Raw genomic sequence first — 7476 nt, 5'->3', positions numbered from 1 at the left:
TAATAGGTATTTAAATTTATGCATTAAAATAATTAAACAATTAAGGATTCAAGACCTAGGCTAGGCCTTTCCATCGGCTTCTTTGAAAACCCAAAAGACTTTTAGAAATTCTAATCGGCGTTTTGCATTTCCCCATTCTCAATACTCAATAGAACTAGAACCATAAACCGTTGATGGCGGTATTATTTGAAAACCATACGCAATCAATTTTGTTAAAGGAATCTCCAGTTCATTATTTGTTTTTAAACTACAATCCCTCAACCACAAGCCGACAATCGGTGATCGCAAAACCAATTTGCTCTAGCCGTTTCCTATTCTTGCTTCTCAAACTTGTTTCGTTTATGGTTTAGCCGTTCAGACAATCGCAATTGACTCATATACTTGCTTTATTGCTTCTCAAATCTCAACCACAATTGACGCAAGAAAGGTAATTTTATTATTTAATTTTCAAAGAATGTTGCAACTGGTTACTTAGAAAAAGACTTTTGTGAATTGTGATATCGTTAAGTACGCAAATACGTAATAGCACTAAACATTTGTGCACTCTTGTCACTTGCTTTTTTTTGTAGTTTCTTATACAAAAAGAAAATAAAAATATTTCTGTGATAATTCTTGATTGATTTTGCAATAAGGAGAAGTTGTATACGTCTTATCTCTTGATTACTTCTAATATTGCTCCATATTTGTTTCTAAGATACTTGATTTTACTTATACTTCTAGTCTTCTTGATTACTCTGAATTTTGTTGTTATTTTAATAAACTGTACACTCCATATTTTGCTTCTGATTGCTTTCTTAGTTTCATATTGCAGCTTTCTTTTAAATATTTGTTTCCAATTTTTATTTCAAACAGTTTGATAAGAAAATCGACATGAAGAGGGCAAAGCTTGATAAAACACATAATACAAAAAAGGCAAAGCTTAATAAAACAGATACACATTCTGCAACTGTAGCTCCTCAGATATTTTATTATTTTTTTTAAACTTTTCCCCATCTAAATTATATAATTTCTGAAAAAGACCCTCCTTTTTTATTTTAGGATGTAGAACTTGAAGAAGAAGCTGATGACATTGATGTTGTGGAGGTAGATGTTAAAGTAGAGGGTGAAGAAGATCATGTAAAAATGGAAAGGGAAAGGTGGTCTAAGGTATGGAAGTATTATACTAGACTTCCAATTGGTGCAGATGGTAGGGAAAGGGCTGAATGTGATAAGTGCAAAAAAAGATACATTTGTGAAACAAAAAATGGAACAGGTAGCTTGAGAAATCACATTGCAAAGTGTCCAAGAAGGGACAAAAGTGACATAGCACAATTCAGTTTTGCAAAATCAGGTGGTTCAATTTCAATAAATTCCACAGTTTTTAAACCCGAAAGATTCCGTGAACTTATTAGTGAAGCTATTGTCAAGCATGACCTTCCCTTTAGGTTTGTAGAGTATGAGGGTATTAGAGAAATCTTTAGTTACTTAAATGAAAAAGTTACCACAATTACTAGAAACACCGCTAAAGAAGATGTGCTGAATTTGTTTAAAAGAGAAAAAGGAAAACTCAAGAAATTGTTTGAGTTACTTCCTGGTCGAATTTCATTAACTGCTGATTTGTGGTCTTCTATTAACACAGATGGTTTCTTGTGTGTTACTTCTCACTTTATTGATGAGGAGTGGAAGTTGCAAAAAAGAATTTTGAACTTTCAATATATGCCACCTCCACATAATGGCGTATGTTTGACCGAAACAATATCTACTTTATTGACCAATTGGGGGATTGATAAAAAGTTGTTTACAATCACGTTAGATAATGCTGCAAGTAATGATACTTTTGTCAATCTCCTAAAAGGTCAATTATGTAATGAAGGTGCACTTCATAGTAACGGAGATTATTTTCATGTTCGATGTTGTGCTCACGTGTTGAATTTAGTTGTGCAAGATGGCTTGAAGGCTATTGATGAAGGGATTGTCAAAATTAGAGAATCTATCAAGTACGTGAAGGGATCTTCAGTAAGGAAAAGAAACTTTCTGAATTGTGTGAAACAGGTTAATTTGAATCCAAATAAAGGCTTGCGACAAGATGTTCCAACTAGATGGAATGCTACTTTTCTTATGATTGAAAGTGCCCTTTTTTATCGTCATGCTTTTTTCCGTTTAGCACTAAGTGATTCTAATTACTTAGATTGTCCAAGTAATGAAGAATGGGGCAAATTAGAAAAGATTTTCAAATTTTTGGAAGTATTTTATGAAGTCACATGCATTTTTTCTGGAAATAAGTATTGCACAGCAAACTTATATTTTCATTCAGTTTCCACGGTTGAAAGAACTTTAAAAGAAGAAATAGAAAGTTCGGATACGTTTATAAAGATAATGGCTTGCAAAATGTATGAGAAGTTCTCTAAATATTGGTCCGAGTATAGTCCAATTTTGGCCATGGCTGCAGTTTTGGATCCACGTTATAAAATGCAATATGTTGAGTTTACTTACAAAAAACTCTATGGAAGCAGTTTTCGTGAGCATAGTGATTGTATTCGGGAGAAGTTACATGATCTATTTGGTGAATACGTTATTGAATCACCCATGGCTTATAGAGCATCAACCATTTCAACAAGTGATTCAAGTAAAAGTGTTTACAAAAAGAAAGATGACACAACACTTAGTAAAAGCACGAGAGAAATGCTACAAGTAAGAAGTTGTTTTTACTAATTAATTTTTTTATATAATTAGTTTATTTCATAAGTTTTTTTTAATTTATACTAATTAATTTTCTGTTTTCATAGGAGTTCACAGTGTATGAAACTAAGGAGTTTGCTTTGTCTCAAAAATCACAATTAGAGATGTATCTAGATGAGCCAAGAAGTGACATAACTGAAGATATAAATGTACTTTCTTTTTGGAAAGCCCATCAATATCGTTATCCGGAACTTGCTTCCATGGCTCGAGATATTTTGAGCATCCCTGTTTCCACTGTGGCATCCGAATCAGCCTTTAGTAATGGTGGTCGTATTCTTGATCAATATCGAAGTTCGTTGAAACATGAAAATGTTGAAGCTCTAATTTGTGCAAAAGATTGGTTGTTTGGGATTAAAGGTAATTTGTATTCTTCTTGAAACATTTGTATAAAGTATTTAATATTTTTAATATGTTTTTAATATTGTTTGTAGGTGATGAAGAGTTATGTTTACAAGATCTTACCGAAGATGTTATGAAGTTTGATAACAATGCTAATGGTACACATGAAGAAATGGAGTCACAAGCTTGAAGACATTTAGCAAAATTTTATGACGTTTTATGTTATTTTCTGTCACTAAATGTGTATTTGTTATGTTTAATTTAACTTTTTTTGCAAGAACTATGAATGACATTATGGAATTGTTTTTTTTTTTGGTAAATTATTTCGTGTTATCGGTTTTTTCGTGTTTTCGTGTTTTTTTATTTTTTCGTGTTCGTGTTAACGAAAACAAACACGATATCGTTTCGTTTCGTGTTCGGGTTGAGGGAAAATAATTCGTGTCGTGTCGTGTTAGATAAAAACACGGCACGACTGCCCGATTTGCCACCCCTACACTCAGCCCTTGTGGCCATGGAGGTTCGCCTGCAGTGACTCCAGGGCATGAGGCAAAGCTTTATGTTTGCAGCGGGGGATTAGTTGGTGCGCGAAAGCTGGCCCGAAAACCCTCGTTAGGGAAGTTCCCTTTCCAAAAAAGGTACCCAACTTCTTATGATCAATATTTGTTTAGACCACTGAGATGTCTACATGTCCATATTTTAATATCCGTTAGACTTGAAACTCAAGAAGTCACGGATCATATTAAGGATACGGAACGTATTGACCCACACCTTCCTACCCCACCTCTTCCAATTCAGTCTATATTGTCCTCGACAAACCCCCAAAGTCCGATTGTAACGCCCGTGTTTCTGGGTTAAGCATTAGTATAGTGATGTAATAATCATGTCAACCATTGAAACCCATTTTGAAGTAATAAAGGTGAATTATTTGAGTAATACGTGAATTATGTGAATTTATGTGTTTATTGCTTGTTTATAATCATATAATAAATAAAGGATAAAAATAAGCATAAAAAATAAAGTGTCAGATAAACTCAATATTGATGAAGAAAGTTTTATTGTTCGTGACAAGGATTACAGACATATAAAGAATGCCGAAATCCGAGTAATAACGAAGAAGTTATCACCTGTCGAAGTTACACGACAAAACCGGTATGACGATGTGTGACATAAATAGTGGATTTACGATAGAGGACTTTTTGGCCTTAGTAATCTAAACCAAAGTTGTATTATACATTAAATTGAGAGTGTGCATAAAAAGAACACCCAAATCTGACTTCATATGAGGAAGTTATGAATTTTCTAAGATTTGGCTTAGTAGTGCACAACCCGAAACTTGAATTTTATATCAAGAGGTTTTTGGCCTATGCGACCTAAATGAGAATTGAATATATCATTAATAGGAACTCAACGGTAAAAAGACAAACGAAAACAGAGTCCGTATGTAGAAGTTATGAATTTTACGCGGACATTTAACACTATAATCTCCTCGTACTATTAAATTTAAAATAAGTAGAGAATTAGCCGATGGAGTCAAAATGAATGTTGTAGATCTTATTTTTACCTACATGTGGATATAAAGAACGTCAAAAATGGAGCTCATATGTGAAATTTACGGATTTTAGAAGTCGGAAGTGTGTTGTGCGGAAATGGGTGACGTGACACAATCTTGGCCATTGATTTCTCCCAAAGTCTTGCCACCATATGGTGACATGTGGTACCAAGTTCAGCCATATTTCACCCTATAAATAGAACCTCTCCCACCCTCATTTTCTTCACACATTTCCCATTCTTTCTTCTCTTTACTCTCTCTCTCTCTCTCGCCCTAAAACCCCCGAAAAGCATAGGGAACCTCCCTAGCACGAGGCGGAAACCCTGGAGTGCTCAACAACTCCGAAAATAAGAGCTTTTCGGCTCGAGAATGCTGCTCTAAGCAAATCCCGATTTTCTATAAAACCCGTTATAAGTGAGCTACGCCTACACTATTTTTAATATAGCGTTTATTTAATTATAGTAACGTTATTAGGAACTTATAATAAGTACTTGGGCTATTATTATGGTTTATATAAGTATTGTTTAAAGCTTATATAAGTATGGTTTGTATAAGTATTGTTTATATAAGTATTGTTTATATAAGTATTGTTTAAAGCTTATATAATAGTAATAATATTTAGACTATTAATCAATCTCGGAGAATAATAGAATAAATTCTAGTGGTAATAATACTAGGTTTTATCGAAGGAAATTACTTTTTAAGAAGCGAAATTAACGTTGTCTGAGTTCGGATTCACCACATTTTCAAGTAAGTGCATAGTTACTTTCATCTAACACATAGATATGAAGTATTTAATATAAAGTACGTGCTATGTGTGTATATTCTCCGAATACTAGTTGTCTATGCTGATGAAAGATTTTTATACACGTTTTAAATTATTTAAACTGTATATGTATTTTATATCTACAAAAATGTTGGGGTAAAACATGGGTAGATGTAATAGACGATGTGTGGTAAAATGATGAGAGGCCTCGATGTGGTTTTTGTTGATTTTGTCATCTAACGGAGTATGGATGACGACCACAGACTCATCTAGACAGTCCAGTGGAACGCTAGTAGGCTCGTAACCTGTAGGTGTTTATAAATGATGTGTTCACCAGTGTACTCCATCCCCCACATGGTTTCCTTAAGGACATTTATTGCTGAGGAATCCCCTTAGCATTAGTGTCCATCACGATGTTGATCCTTAGTCTAGGTACCTTATGATAGGTGTTTTAGGGATGTAATGTGAGGATAACGGGAACAGGTAATCGGGTTATTGTTGGTTGATGAAATTAATAAACTTATTTATTGTGGGTTGAAAACCCTATGTGCTCACCAGGCTCGCAAGCCTGACCCACTCAGTTTCGTGTATTACAGGTAGTGGCTCTCGAGCATAGATATGATGTTTTGGATGAGGGATTACGGATATAGGTCTGTAGATATGAAATAATGTAGTAAGGCTTATATTGTACTGTTTATGCATTTGATCTGTATCGAACATGACATCCTGATTCTTTTTAATGAAATACATTTCTACAAAAATTCTTTGATAAATCTTTATCATATTTTAATTTGGGAACAAATTCCGCAACACTTTTATGAAAAATATTGCTCTGATTTTAAAACAAGCATAAACAAAAATCGGTATTTTCTGGCCGTGAAAATGGGGATGTCACAGGTGAGTACCGCAGCCCCAACTTCTACTCAATTTCATCTCCATTAGCAAGACGTCTAAAGATGCTAGTGTTATCAAAGAAAGGTGAAACCTCCAAAAAACGCAAATCCAGGACAATTACGTCCTCGGATGAAGAGTCTGATCACAGCCCTCCTGTAAATGTTGAAGAGTTTGCATGACTCAGGTCCTGTTCTCACATGCAAGAAACAAAATACCAACCCATTCCTAGCCAAGTGCATATCCAGACAGATACCGCAGCCTATCAAAAGGCTTCGTTAGTCCTTGGGGTCCCCACAGACCTATTAGCATCAACCCTCTCCAGCTACTCGGACACAACATGTGTGTTTGTTTCATCTGAAAGTGGACACTCAACCCCTAATGAATCCCAAAGGGATTCACTTGGTTCTACACTACCTAAGGTCTCTAGGGCTTCCTGCCTTCATTTCTTTGAGGAACAGGAGTTGCGCTCCATACTTGATTCTGTTATCCAAACACTGAATACACCATCCCAACCGTAGGGCACTTCTTCAGCCCTAGCCAGAACTGAGCAGAGGCCATACTTGACTACGGGTCAAGGAGACCGAGGAAGCCCAGGGAATGCTACTCTGCTTACCTTACAATCAGGTGGTTTCGACATGCTGAGCACCATTGTGCAAGGATCCATGAACCCAAGGGACACCCTGGTGCACAATCAAGGATTTGACGGTTATGATTCAGATGATACCTGGACTCGGGATCGTCCCACAACTGAGTCTGGTATTCATAAATATGAAGCTTTTCGCAGGGCATTCCAAGCCCGCAAGGATCAATAGACTGAGCAACAACAACAGAAGGAGCGGAAGATTCAGACAGTAGCCAAATACTGGGCCGATGTAATTAACAATGCCAACACCATAGCCACCATCTCCAAAGTTCAAGATTTGATGACCACCATGGCCGAAATGATCCAAAAGGATCAAGCTCTTTAGAATGGTGCAGGTCCCTAAAAGCTTCCCCTAACTACCATCATTCAGGGATCCGAAGAAGATGGTACAACGATTGAAGTCAGTTCCGGACCAACCTTTGGTTTGGATGACTTGGATATGACCGAAGTCAATCAACCAAGGGGTTCTGATGACTTTATGATGATCGTTGATGAAGACTCCTCAAGTGGTTCTTAGCACTCCACTTCTAAACCTAAGGAGAAAGAAAAATAAGAAATTGGCTATGA

Source organism: Lactuca saligna, chromosome 4, assembly GCF_052625555.1.
Source record: "Lactuca saligna cultivar CGN05327 chromosome 4, ASM5262555v1, whole genome shotgun sequence".
NCBI classification, from domain to species: Eukaryota; Viridiplantae; Streptophyta; class Magnoliopsida; order Asterales; family Asteraceae; genus Lactuca; species Lactuca saligna.
This window is presented reverse-complemented; position numbering follows the sequence as displayed.